Below are 15,642 nucleotides of genomic sequence, written 5' to 3' on the forward strand. Positions count from 1 at the left end.
CATGCGCGCACATGCGTACCTCACACCACTTGCTACTGGGACAAAAAGCTAACAGACAGTATGTACACTTTACACTCTTTCTCTCTATATATATACAACTTGTCCTTGAGAACACCACCACGTAGCTGACGGCTAACATGGCGCACAGTTTAACTGATGTCAACCCTATATCCTTTGTCTTTGTCTACACGCTTGACTATCATTCCCATTTTCCACTACATCACTCACCCTTTTTCCCATGCGCGAACAAATGATAGTGACCCGAACGTGAGATGAACACACATTTCCTTTTTCCTTCTATATTACCAATCCCTCAACAAATGATGGTTACACCCGACATGAACACGTGTTATATCTAAAACGTTCATTCTTTCAACAGTAAATAAACGACACGTTTATCTTATCCAGCAATTGAGTTTTTGTTTCCTTCATTCCATTCGTTTCATTATTTTCTTTTGTAACGGGATTAGGATTTATACAGTATCGGCCATAATATAAGGAATGGAAAAAATTACAATTATTCATGTATATTTAAAAAATTAGTGCATGGATTTTTCTGAAATACTCAGAATAAACAAATAGAACCAATGTTTATAAACTAGTACCAAAAAAAAAAATAAATAAAATTACGATTCAATATTGAGAAATATTTTAGTTTTAAATTATATCTGTGGATTTATTCTGGCCAAAAGTTAAGGAACGAAATAGAAACTTTATGTCTTTTTAATGCAAATATTTTAAAAAATAAATTAATTCAATATTTAGTGAACATCCCTTTATTCTTTATGACCTCACTGCATCTTCGACCACAAGACTGGATTAGTTTCTTGCAAAATTCAAGATTTATCTTTTCCCACTCTTCCTTCAATAAATCCCACAAATGATTTTGATTTGGGGGATTCCTCGTCTGTGCTCTTTCTCCAATCATTTTCCAAACATTTTCTATCGGATTCAGATCCGGACTCTGCGCTGGCCAGTCCATTACTCTTATTTCTTCTTCCTCGAGGTAACTTATCACTTTTTAGCTTTATGGCAAGGGGCGTTATCTTGCATAAAATTCCTTGGCTGATTAGGTGAAAGGCGTAAGCTCTCAATGACGTTGTTGAAGGAGCTGCTTATAAGTCTCCGCATTAACCCTACCATAGATTCGAACTAGAGGGCCAACTCCTTCCGAGGATATCATACCCCACACCATTACACTTCCCCCTCCGAATTTAAGTGTCTTTTTAACACATTTGGAGGATAATCGTTCACCTGCTTCACGCCGTACATGCTTCTTTCCATCCGATCCAAACAAATTGAACTTGGATTCATCGCTGATGTGAACCTTAGTACATTGTTCATCAGTCCAGACGACATGCTCATGGGCAAACTTCAAACGGCTATTTTTGTTCTTCTTGGAGATCAAGGGTTTAGATACTGGCACCCTGGCATGCAATCCGGCAGCTGCTAACCGCTGAGAAACATTTTTTCTAGATATATTTTTCCCAGTCTTTTCATTAAAATCACAAGAAATTGATGTTGCGGATTTGAATCGGTCACTAAGAGCCTGCCTTACCATAATCCTATCTTCTCTTTGAGACGTTTTAGGGGGTGTGCCGGTTTTAGGGGATGCTTCTAATGTATTTTTATTCTTATATCGAGCTATCACACGATGAACAACACTTTTTGATCTTCGAACAATATTAGAAATTGTTGAAATTGATTTCTTTTCTTTGTAATTGTCTAAAATTAATTTTTTTTCTTGGAGAGACAGATTTTTGCAAGTCGGTGACGCCATTTTTCTTTGTTATGCTTATCAGCAGTTCCAATATTAAAAACTAGCTATTTTTATGTAGTCTCTTAAAAATAAATTTTCTATTTTGTTCCTTAATTTTTGGCCAGGATAAATCCACAGATATAATTTTAAATTAAAATATTTCTCAATATTGAATCGTAATTTTTTTTTTTTTTTTTTGGTACTAGTTTATACACATTGGTTCTATTTGTTTATTCTGAGTATTTCAGAAAAATCCATGCACTAATTTTTTAAATATACATGAATAATTGTAAATTTTTTTCCGTTCCTTATATTATGGCCGATACTGTATATCCTAGTCCTATACAAGACAAACTACTGCACCCGGAAAGATTCGACATCGAACCTACTGCTTCGAATTCAGAGAAATTATATAAGCACTGGAAACTGACTTTCAGAAACAATTTATTGACTATCAACGATGGCGAAATTGAAAATACCTCCCCAAAACTTCTCTGCCTTGATTAACACCATTTCGGCCGCAGTCTACGAGATAATGAACAATGTCACGGACTACAATAAAATGATAGAAGCCCTCGATGCTGCTTACATTACATCAACTAACGTTGTGTACAATAGACATGTATTATTCACAAACAGCAATGGCACAAACTATTGACGCTTTCGTGCAACAATTGGAAGTACTCGCAAAGTCGTGTGATTATCAAGCCATAATTGCTGAAGAAAACAAAAGACTGTACACTTGAGACGCTTTTATCGGTGGCATATCTTCCTCCTCAATTTGACAACACTTGCTTGAAAAATCTTTTCTCACACTCCAAGAAACTTACACAATGGCCAGATCATTGAAATAGGCGGGAAAACATTCAGAAAGCTATGAAAACAACCTTAACATAGCCGTTGCTGCAATTCCTTTAGAAGTCTCCTATTTAACACCTATAAAGGAAAAGGCCGAACCTAAAGGTTTACTTCTGTGGAAATGCGTGACATCCATGACTGTTACATCTGGCCCAAACACCGAGTGTAGGAAATGTAAAAAAATTGACATTAAGCTAAAGTATGTAAATCTTCCTCTTCTAATGCTGCTATATTATTCGATCCTGACTCTCTGTCACATAGTCTTGTCTGACTAGAAACAGAAGCTAAAGACATTACATTCACTAAATGTGAAATAAATGGACATATGGCAAACGTGATGGTAGATTCGGGTAGTGTGGGAATATTTATTCGAAAAAAAAAATACCACTAAAAATCTGAAGCTCTTTACTATACCTAAACAAAAAAAAAACTATAGCTCTGGCAAACCCTAACCAACACACCCAAATTATTGTCGAAACAATTGTAGACATTACACTAAAAAATAAAACTCATCCTAGATAGTAGAAATGATTAAAGATCTCTTTGCTGACATAATGTTCAGAAAGACATCCTAAAAAGTACAAAATAGTGACTCTGAAATTCGACGATACTGGGGATGAACTCATTATTGGAAATATTAATAAAAACACTTTTCCATCTATAAACGTTCATCCAGTGCCTCTATTTTCTCGTCTTTCTCCACGTACAATTCCTATTGCCACCAAATCATGCCATCACACCATTGCTGACAATAAATTAATAACAGTGGAGACTGATAGGATATTGAGAGAAGATATAATAGAGTCCTCCTTGTCTCCTTAGCAAGCTTGTTCTGGTGATCTCTAACGAAAATTACAAAGAAAAAATGGTCGTTGACTACAGTGATACTATAAATAGATTTACAGAACTAGATGCCTATCCTATGCCTAACATCAATAAAATGATTAACCACATAGCACAGTATAATATATTTGTAGTGAAGTAGTAAAAAAAGAAATTTAAAAAAATATATATTAGACACAGCTGTTCCTTCCAAAAGGTCGAGCTCTTCAACGTCCAAAAATAATTCACCGTCACAAAAAGAATTCGCCGTCACTTCTTCCAACCGTCATTTCACACTCTGCGCTCTTCACCCCTGCTTAAAAAAAGTACCGTTTATATGCTGCCCATTTCTCCACTTATGCAAATTGACTATCAACCAAAGCCATCTAGTTTTCCATTTCTCCAAACAGCCAATTTGCAAAGGGGGACAACTCAAAACACACGCCCCCTTTATCTACACGATCATTACATGTCAACCCATCATGTAGTCGCTCGACCAACATGGCGGCCGTCTCTCTCGTTGTGATCTCCGTGGAGCCTCTTCGTGAATGTCGCTACTTGGCTCAACGTCGCTGTCTTCCTCTGATGATACAACTACCGGCCGCACATCAAGGATGTGTCGAGGGATGCTGTCGATAGATACATTGTTCGGGGACTGGACACTTGTCACAATGCCCCTCCCCCAGCGTGTAGTACAGCGAGCATCAGGCGGTTTGATTCACACTTCCTCTCCCACTCGCACAGTCGCTCGCTTCTCGCCTTCCTCCGCGGGTACCTGTGCAGTTCGGGGATGCCGCCACTCATACTTGAAGACTGCCTTCTGCGGCACTGACTCCACTTTTGCCCTGGAGCCATATTATACCAGAAGACAGCTTCTGGCAGCGAAATCTGGCCCCTTTCAGCTATAGCCTTAATGGTCCTGTGATGCCGCTCCACAATTCCGTTTCCGCCTGGTCTATATGCAGCCCTGAAATAGCGTTGCACTCCCCACTTATCCAACACATTCTCCATGGCAGCTGAGCGAAAGGCAGTTCCATTGTCCATTAGCACTTCCGTCACTGAACCCCTCTCCAAAAACACTTCCAAGACCTTTGCAATTTCACCTGCATTTACTCTTCCTGGTCCACAGTCGACCATTGACAGATACGGCCTCTGTCGATAGTGCGTTACGTCTATCGTTAACCTGCTCCAGTTCTCTGCCACCTGAACCTCACCAGCTTCGTGTCTACTCGGCGCAGGGTCGATTGATTGACACTGGCTGCATCTCTCAACCACTGTCCTAACGGCCTCCTTTGTGATTCTGGGGTCCACCTTCCTGGCCAAGAACAAGGTTCTATCCACTCCAAAATGGTGCATGTCATGCAAATCCTTCAGAGTGTCTTCATTCAAAAAACATATTGCAACAGCCGCCTCATTCGGCGCCTTTAGCCAGGTCTTCCGCACTCTCGTCATCACATCTGCTCTGTTCTTCGCTGGAGAAACAATAGTGACCCTAAGTTGAAGATCAAATTCCCTAATCAACTCCCTTAACATCATCAATCGACGCTTTACTAGCATCTCGGCAGCGCCTTTCGTCTTCACCCTCCTTTCTCCTGTAGCTTCGGACTGGATCCAAGAGAACACGGTGGCTGAGTCGGTCCTCACCTCAACATTCTGTAGCCCCCATTTCAAGGCTAAGTTGATGCCCTTCATAACCGCATCCAGTTCCGCCACATTTATGTGAGCCACGTCGTCCTTCTTCCGCAACCAAACAGCATCTTCTGCAGTAACACCACCTATCTCCAAGGTGACCCCCACTGCTATACAGCTTCCATCACACCACACAACACCTTCTGCACTGTTGGGTACATGCCAAACACCTCTCACCTCTTCAATAATCTCTCTCATAATGTCCACAGTCTCTTTATCAACTCCATCCTCCCACTTCGCTCCACTAGCTAGCCTTTTGATATAACTACATGCAGTCCGTAGCCATCCTGCAATAGGGTTATGGCCCACTAGTCTTCCGCATATTGAGAAGAGTTCTCGCATACTCAATTTTTCCGACACCTCTGGGATCTCATTTCCCCTCCGGAACACTAACCGTCCTATCTGGTCTTTTCTTAGTTGGAGCCCTAACACAGCTCCTCCCTCCAACGATTCCGGGTGTTTTGCAATTAGCCCAAAGCTGTTGAGGTGTTTTACTATGTCCTCCGCAGTTGTTACTGTCTCATCCACCAAAATATCATCAATGTAGGAACTGGTGGCTCTTCTGACTGCGTCCTCCTTGTTCAGCACCGTTTTGAGGATCGCTGCCATGATTTTTGGTGCAGAATTCAGGCCAAAACCCAACCTAGTCAGGCAGTACATTCGGCCCTTGTATCTGACCAGCTGGTATTTCCAGAATTCCTGTGAAATGTGGATCTGTAGGTATGCAGATTTTAAATCCACAATCGTCGCACCCTTCTGAATCTGCCTCCACTCTCGCATGGTCTCTCCGCACACGTCCATCACATCGCCTCCCGTGTGACACGCAACGTGTACGTTCAGCTCCCTGAAGTCCAGTACGGCCAAACTTTTTGTTTTGTGGGCTAACCAACCGCCATTAATGGCAGCACACCTTCCACCTTCTCCGTCCATGGTCTTAAAATCCCCTCTGAGATCCATCGGTCCACCTCCTTCTCAAATTCAACTCTTGTGCCTCCTCGCAACGTATGCTCGTAGCATTCCACTCTGTTGTTCAGTATGGGAGGTTCTCCCTTCCATGCCCACTTGACTGTCCATTTCTCACCATCAAAGTGTGCAGAGAAATCTTGGTCCTCTATCGTGCAACTTTTGTCTAACCCGGCCGTTCCTGTGACACCTTTTTCGAATTGCACACCTGCAGCCCCTTGATGTCCGCCAAATCTCACGGAGTTCCTATATACCGTAACGCCCCCTAGTCGAGCAATTGCGTCCATCCCTAGCACCACATCGACACCCATGACAATTTTGTTAATAACAATCGCCTGGATTGTTAGTGACATCCCACGTACCATCAACCGAACGATACTTGTACCATTGCACTTCACCTCTCTGCCATCAACTGCCGTAATGCTGCTGGTTCTATTGCATGTGTCAACCATGTCTTTGATGACAATTGTTGAAGTACAGCCCGTGTCGACAAGGGCTTTTGCACTTCGTCCATTTAGGGTCACCTCTACTTGTGGTGACATACCCTGAAGCGCCTTCATCGAATAAGTGGGGTAGCCACCGGCGCAGTGGCTTCCCCCTGTTCATTTCTGGGAACAGAATCTGCTGATGTGGCCGACTTCCCCACAGCGGTAACACGTGACTTCTGGCTTTGGCTCCCTGCTCTCCCTCGCCATATGGGGGCCTTGGCATCGGTAGCATCTGCCAGAGAACCTGGGTCTCTGCCACAGTCCTCTCTGCTTTTTGTCCTTCACAATTTCCTGCTGCAGTTTGCTTCATTGAGCAACAGCTACGATTCCCTGCTCACTCTCTTTTTTCCTGGCCAGCACCCTAGCCTGTGTAATCAACTCCGCCACCTCCATAGTATTTACACCGGGCAGTTGCTGCAGAGCTATAGAAATATGGTCCGGGAAGCCATTGATAAAGGCCATCTTAACCATCTGTCGACAGCCTCCTCCATTGAATCCTGCTAGTCCCGTCAACCTCCTGATATTGTTGGCGTAAACATCGACAAGCTCTCCGGTCCACACCATACGGCTTAGTTTGCCATATGCCACAAAGGGTCCTTCGGTAAATGCTTCCTTCAACTTTTCCTCAATGGTGTCAACAGACAGTCGATCCTCCTCCCGCATCTCCAGATATAGGGCCAGAGCATCAACATCAAGATACAGCAGTATCAAGCTGGCTACATCCACGATGTCCCGCAACTTAGCGACAAGTTTAACCTTGGTCAGCCAGGTTATAACATCTCCCTCTCCAGAGAACGTCTTAAGCATTTCACTGCTGATCCTCTTTGCATCCATAGTTCCCGCCGAAATAGCTTGTAGTGAAGTAGAAAAAAAAAAAAGAAATTTAAAAAAATGTATAAGACACAGCTGTTCCTTCCAAAAGGTCGAGCTCTTCAACGTCCAAAAATAATTCACCGTCACAAAAAGAATTCACCGTCACTTCTTCCAACCGTCGTTTCACACTCTGCGCTTTTCACCCCTGCTTAAAAGAAAGTACCGTTTATATGCTGCCCATTTCTCCACTTATGCAAATTGACTATCAACCAGAGCCATCTAGTTTTCCATTTCTCCAAACAGCCAATTTGCAAAGGGGGACAACTCAAACCACAATATTTACAACACTCGACCTAAAGTTCACCTAGCACCAAATACCGATAAGTTAATGCTGATCGGAAGTACATAGCATTCTAAGTAAGTAGTAAACTTTACGAATTCACTTGTCTCCCTCATGGTATTTCTAATGGAATAAGCGCATTCCAAAGATGTATCAATAACATCATAGACAAAGAAAAATTAATGGATACTTTAGTGTACGTAGACGACATGACAATATTCAAAGATTCTATGATATAGCAAAAAGATATAACATCACACTGAATGAAAGCAAGAGCATAATTTCGGCTACCTCTATCACTCTACTTGGATACACTATACAAAACAATAAAATTTCTCCTGACAAAGACTGAGACCTTCTCAAAATGCCACTCCCTCTAAATTTCACACCTCAAAAACGAGTAGTCAGTGTGTTTTCGTACTATAGCAAATTTATTCGAAACTTCTTTGAGAAAATACTATTGATCAATCATAACAAGAAATTTTCACTGCCTCCGCCTGTTTTAAACTCTTTTCAGACATTGAAAAATGACTTCAAAAATGCTACCTTAATAACAGTTAACCCGCATAAATAATTTAAAGTAAAGACATACGCAAGTACTTACTGCATAGCTGCTACACTAAACCAACATGGTCCACCACTGGCATTCTTTTCATGGACACTGAACCCGAGTGAAATTAAACATCATGCAGTGAAAAAGGAAGCAGCTGCAATTGTAGAGCACTTTGAAAGTGGCGCCACTTCCTACTCAGCAGACATTTCAAAATCATTATGGACCAAAAGAGTTTTATGTTCGATAACAGTAGAAAATTAAAAATGACAAAATATGTCATTGGCGCTGACCTAAAAATAAAAGAACTCTTCTTTTCTTTCCTGTCCCGAATTACCTCCCCTGTTGAATAAAGGTTAATACAAGCTATATAAATATAAACTTTGTCTTCAATCTCATTTAGTCATACATTTTCACAACAGGCGCATTGAACTTTTGCAGTTCAAATTCATATTATCTACCATCTAGGAGCAGAAAATTCCATCGCTGACATGTTCTCTTGCATCTCAGCTCTCACTCACACTTTGCAAGACCTTCGTGTGTTGCATATTTGATTATGCCATCCTGGTGTTACACGACTTTGCCACTTTATCAGAACAAGGAATTTCCAGTTCTCTTTAGACCAAATAAAAAGCATAACCAACTCCTGCTCATCCTGCCAGTATCTGAAATCCAAATTTGTCAGAAGTAACAAGCAAACACTCATAAAGACCATACTACCTATCCAGCGATTGGAAATCAATTTTAAAGGTGCATTACCAACTTCTTTACATGGTAACAAATATTTACTTACCATAATTGATGAGTATTCTTGCTTTCCCTTCGCTTTTTCCCTGTAGGAACATTGACGAGTAAAACCGTCATCTACTGTTTGAACCAACTATTTTCTATTTCTGTTATGATATGATACATACGGACGAAGCTACTGACTTCCTAGCAGGAGAAATCAGATATTCCTAACACGGAAAAGGTATTGTTACATCTAAAACAAGTAGATACCACCCAGAAGATAATGGACAAGTTGAAAAACTTAATGGCACTTTATGGAAGGCCCTTTAAATCACTTTACATTTTAGTAGCATGAAACTGCCCTGTAGGGAAGACGTGCTACCTGATGCGCTCCATTCAGTCATTAATCTGCACTTCCATTCACGTGACTCCTCATGACAGACTATTCAGGTATAGCCATGAATCCACCCCCGGAACTTCAATCATTTTTGTCAAAACCGAACCCTATATATGTCAGAAATCACACTAAAAGTAGTAAGCTCGGCCCTCTTGTAACTCCAGCTACTCTGGTGGACATTAATTCTTACTATGCTCATGTGCGCCTACCTTCTGGGGCTGAAACTACTGTCAACGTGAAGGGCATAGATCTTAACTCTTTGAATAAAGAACATCATAATAGAAACTATGATGTAAACTGTGAGGCCTCTAAAGAACTACCTATTGATGAAGGAGTGGCCAATGAGGTAGAAAAGAATCCCTTGTTCACCTCTGAAGATATCAACACCTCCCAAGAATTAATTACTAAGGACTTAAATTCCCATGAATCCATACAAAGATCATCCAGGAATCCCTAGTAAATATAAGGCTTTCATAAAAATGCTGGACAGACAATCCTCAATTATCTCCTTCATACCCCCTTTCATAATAATTCTTGAAAGGGAAAATGTTATGGTTTTAAATTATTCTCGCCCTCCCTGCCCCTCTAATATTATCACTGCCAGCAACCCTTAGCAGTAACAAAATACGGCAGATTATTCCCCTTGACCAGGAGATGTGATTCCGTTATTACGATTTTCATCTAGAACATGGCATGTGTATTCTTTTAGTTAATAAAATCTATATTAAGTTTACCAGTCTCTCCTCACCTTTTCAAATACTCTTTCATTCTCTCTTCTTTTTCCTATGCGCAAGGATTGTTACCTTTTGGCGTATGAACACACGCAGGAACAATGGTGATTTGGAGCTGATCAACATGATTTAATTAACACGTCAAAAAGTCATTTTGTATATATGTTAATAAAACGTAAAAATAAAATAACAATGCCTCAACTCACTTTAACATTATATGATGGCAACATAGGATTCAATTAACAAAAAAAAAAATGAACATTAGAAGATTCTCTTATATAAAAAAAAACAAAATAAAAACGAGCCTGTGTGGAAAATGCAATTAAAAAAAAACGTAAACAAAAAAATACGAAAATAAGAAACTCTGTACAGAAAATGAGAGAAAAAAGGTTTCTAATATCAGGAATACAGGCTATTGATGTAATTAAATTTTCGTTTTTTAATTAGTCCATGTGTGGTATATTTTTATTGTATCGACGCCATTTTGGATATTCAGATAATCAGAGTATTGGAATTTATTTATGTTGCTCCTCCTGTTTATGGCGCTTGTCCCTCTTAAGGCTCTGTGGATTGGCTAGCAGTGATCTCCTACCCCCACTCCCTTAGGGGGTCATGTGTATTAAACTATAAAAACCTTGCAAGATTTTGCGTCAGCCTCTTTTTCAACCCCAGCTGGAGATTGGTACTTCGGTGTGAAGCCCACGACGGCAGTCATTGAAAGGCACCTCACTTCTACTTCACATTACCCATTAGCAGTCCAGCCTAACTGCTCAACAACAATGCTTAGTGCAAAAACAACAGGAATTTGCCCAACTTGTTCAACAAAGACAAGGCTTATGATGGTATTGCATGAGGTGAAATCTGTAAATCCTAAAATTGGCAGTCCTTTTAGGAATAAATTACCGACTTCTGAAAAAGAGAAGATAAAAACAAGTAGGATGAACATCCTGAAACTGCATAGAAGTATATAATAAACTGACAGGAAAAAGGTCACCTAACTCAAATAATCCTAACTAATTGCCATGTTACTGTTTATGGCGAATGGTAAATTTGAAACACATTGAAGAGAAGATTTATTCACAAAAAGCTTAGACCAAATTAAAAAAAAAATGAGATTTGCATCATATGAAAGACTTATTGCTAAATTTTCAAATTTCAAACTTTGAAGATGCTTTCAAATAACACACATATATATATATATATATATATATATATATATATATATATATACATGACACAAAATGACATTATAGACTAGATAAAATAAATATAGGTATATATAAATTATATTGGTCAGTTATTAAAGAAAAACATCAATGGGAAGAGGAGTTATAAACGCTCTTTTACCTAGGCATGTCGAAGCCCAATGTTTCTCATTAGAAGAGAAGAGAGCTAGGTTACAGATATAAGGAAATTGCTGTTAGGTTTATTTGGAAGCGAGATGTGAGTGATGGTGGTGGTGGTGACGACTAAGATGGGTGCATTCTAAAAGGGAGTGCATGAAGGTTTTTAGAGAAAGAGATTATAGAGAATTCAGAAGATTTTTCAAAGCAACAGGAAAAAGAAATATATGAAGATGATATGAGATGGTTGATATCCCTTTGTTACTCCTTATATATCACCTATCTAGCCCTAATGCACCCCCTCAATTAAGAACAACTCACTTTTAAATGTCAGAATTAGCATACCCTACCCCATCCCCATTAGTAAAAAATCCAGCCTCATCTCGACAATTACCCTTTAACCCATTATTTCCCTTTCTCACTGTTTCTCTCATTCCTCCATCCTGTCGCTCTCTTAGAAATTATTTTATATTATCTTCCTATCTAGCTATAACATATCTCATCTGTAAATTTGGAGTGTTAAATATCTTAGTTTTCTTAGGCTGTTTTATTTATTTTATTTGTCTATCCAAATATCTACATCCTTGAATTCCACAAACACAGGTTATTTAAACAATTATAATAAAAAGGAATTCGTTTTGCATACCAAATAAATACCATGCAACTGTAAACCCAATTTTGGGAAAGAGGTGAATGTACATTGTATTAATTTTGCTTATCATTTCTGGTTTTGCTTCAGGCTAGGATGAAAATTAAAGAATTCCTTTTGACTGGAGCAATTTTAATTTTTGTCCACTTTTGAGACTCATTTTTTTTTTTTACAAGGTGGTCACCACTTATCAAGGCCCGGAAGCCACTCAGGGATAAGGTTTATTGCATTACAGTATGTTAGTGTGGAAATTTAATAAAGTGTCTACTTAAGGGGGCGGTTCATCAGGAATTTGTTTACGTTGGACTTGAAGACATCCAGGTTGTAGTCAGGTGGAAAACAGGCAGACGGAACAGAATTCGACAGGCGTGCAGTTCTAAGAAAGAAGCTTTGTTCATGGAATCTACATTTTGATTTAGGCACAGATAAAGAGTGGCGGAAATTTTTGACAGTGGATTCAGCTAGACGGGTGTTTTTTGTAAAAGATTGACAAGGGGGGGACCAGAGATTGGAGCTCAGACGAGCACCTGCCATGGAAGTAACGATAAAACAAAGATAGGCTTGCAACGTCTCTTCTGTGGGAGAGCGGTTGCAGGGAAGAGAAAAGTGCATCCCCCACTAAGCCAATTTTGTACTCTGTCAAGGCAGGATAGGCTGTTTTTAGCAGCTCCTGCCCAGATATGTCAGCAGTATTCCATCCTTGGACATACTTGACTTTTATATAGATAGAGAATTGCATCAGTAGTGAGATATCTTCTGTAGCGGCAGAAGGATCCCACCATCTTTCCAGCGACCTTGGCAACAGACTTGATATACATGTTCCATTTTAGATCAGGAGTAAAGGTCAAGCCCAGAAGCTTGTCAAAACATGGGGCTTCTCCTAAACGAGAGCCATCCATTTCATGGGGATCAGAGCGTTGAAAGTGAACATCTTTTATATAAAAACATTCTATGCCTTTGCCTTCACGTCGAGGCACGTAACCAGAAACTATTATTTTCCATAATGGTAATACTAAAAATGTGAGAAACGAAATAAGCAAATTAATTTAGGAAAATTAAAAAATTATTATTTTATAGTATGGAAATATGTATTTCTGGTGCTACAATACTAAAAGATAATATTTAAAAATTCTGGAGATCGGTCATCTGTCTCTCAGTACAAAACCAATCAGTCTCCTGTGTGTCATGAATAAGTTGCTTGAATCTGTGATAAACAGAGAAGTGATCAATCACGTCAGCAGAAACAACCTACTCAGTGACACGCAATATGGTTTCAGTTCTGTTAGATCTACAACTAGTGTGCTAATTGTTATATCACACGATTAGTGAATCTCTCAACAAAGGTTTCTTTTCTAGAGCAATAGCTGTGGACATATCTAAGGCTTTTGATAGGATATGGCATCAACGTTTGCTTCACAAGATTTCCAGCTATGGAATAGCTGAGAGTGTCTTCTCAATTATTAAATCCTTTCTCTCTAATAGATTTATAAGAGTAGTCAACAATCGGCAGAAATCAGGAACTCATAGTATAAACACTGGCGTCCCTCACAGTTCCAGCCCAGGCCCAACTCTCTTCTTGATTCACATTCTTAGATCATTCGTAGATATGCAGATGACAACACAATCTATGGCACCACTTTAAAGGCCAACAATGACCAAGATCTTTTTGATCCTCTCTCTTATGATCTTGTGTTTATATATTTTATTGCTTTATAAAATTTTGAAAATACAATTAAGTAAAAAACAAAAGATTTTTAAACAACAAAATTAGGCACAAGGCCCTACAAGAGATTGGGGAGGGGAAGGGTTAAATGGAGAAAAAATTGCATCTAAAATCAAGCTTCCCTGTTTTGTTTTTTTTACATGTTTTCATTATAATCACAATGACCCCTATCTGCTCCCAATTGAAATGAATGGCTCTAGTCTTGGGGAAGCTCTATATCTGGAGAAGCTTTTGGGACTGACCTTCACTCCTGATCTGAAATGGAACACATACATCAAATTTGTTGCCAAGATCACTGAGAAAATGGTTGGATCATTCTACCGTCTCAGTAGGTATTTCATTGCTGATTCAATCCTCTATCTGTATGAGCTAAATACGCCCTAAAATCGAATACTGTTGCCACATCTGGCCATGAGCTGCTCGGTGCACCTATCTTGACTTGATAGAATTCAAAACCGGCTTTAAAACCTAGTAGGTGATGCCCTTTTCTCTTCTCTGCAACTTCATTTCTACAGAAGAAATGTTGCAAGCTTCTCTGTGCTCTATCGTTATTTTCATGGCAAATGCTCGTCTAAGCTTCAATCTATGGCCTCCTTGCTAAACTTTCACAAAAATACTATACTACCTACAACCACTATCAACAATTTCCCCCACTCTCTATCTGTGCCTAAATCTATTGGCCTACTTTACAGCTGATTACAATATGGTAGTTTCAAGTCCAATGTAAACAAGTTCTTGTTGAGCTGTCCCCATAAATAGTCCAAATTCTACGCAATTTACACCATTAACGATTCCTAAACTACCACCTTATATTCTTTAACGCTTATCCTCGAGTGGTCTTCAAGCCTTGATAAATGGTGACACCTTATAAAAAATTAATAATAACATTTTATAAGTTTATATAACTGTTTTTCTGTAAAATGAAAACAGGACAAAATTCGCACAAATTTTTTCTCTTTTCATTTTAATTAAAACTGATTTTTTCTGTTTTGATTAAATTATTGTCAAATAATGATCTAATTTATTAGTTATTAATGTTTTTTGCAGGAGTAAGGTTCTTCCTGAAATGTTTATATGTGTCACGAAGCCAATATTTTGTTGAGAATTCAATGTTAAATAAGACGGAAAAGCAAGTTACATTTTCTTCAGTGAATTCTCCTAAAATTTTCCAAAAGAATTTCTGTATATTTGTTCACAAAACAAAAAAATAGTCTGCATGGCTTACTTTTATTGCTGGTATACCAACAACATCTTTCTCACGAGGGCCGTTAGTGCAGTAACAATCTTTGCTAACGTTTTTATACCGATTTATCAGATTTTTTTAATTTTACGCATATTGCGCAAAAAACAAATGAGAAAATGTTTATTTTTCAATAAAAAATATACCACAAGATATAAGCCTTCAATAGCATATTCAGAATCTAATTCTGTCTTAGCCAATCCACTTTTATGATTAAATTCCCATATATAGTCACTAGTTTTTATTTCCTAATGATTTGTATTTCTATTATAATTATTATGACTTTCTCTGTTTTCCTATTATTATTATTATTATTAACTTTCCCTGCTTTCACATAGTAAATTGTTACATGAATGCTTAAACTAGCTATCCTCAATGTATTTTCACACAAGGATCGAAAAATCTGATTCTTATAAAGTTGAAAGCCACAATCCACATTCTTTCACAAAATATAAAATGAAAAAATGTTTATTTTTCAATTAAAAATATGTCAAAAGACATATGCCTTCCAAAAGTGCTAATTCTATCTCAGCCTATATTTTACCATT

The 15,642-nt window shown here is 38.7% G+C and overlaps 1 protein-coding gene across 1 annotated transcript in view; it reads right to left on the reverse strand.

The window, feature by feature from the left end:
- Window positions 1-8,391, reverse strand: part of LOC145295863 (uncharacterized) — a 47,859-nt gene extending 39,468 nt beyond the window's left edge. Inside the window, exon 1 of the mRNA XM_080141596.1 lies at window positions 8,337-8,391. The gene's annotated coding sequence lies outside the window, so the exon portion shown is untranslated. The remainder of the gene's footprint in view (window positions 1-8,336) is intronic.
- Between the last annotated feature and the right edge of the window lie 7,251 nt (window positions 8,392-15,642).

This window comes from Euprymna scolopes, chromosome 16 (assembly GCF_053919585.1).
Source record: "Euprymna scolopes isolate OS-2025 chromosome 16, ASM5391958v1, whole genome shotgun sequence".
Classification (NCBI taxonomy): domain Eukaryota; kingdom Metazoa; phylum Mollusca; class Cephalopoda; order Sepiida; family Sepiolidae; genus Euprymna; species Euprymna scolopes.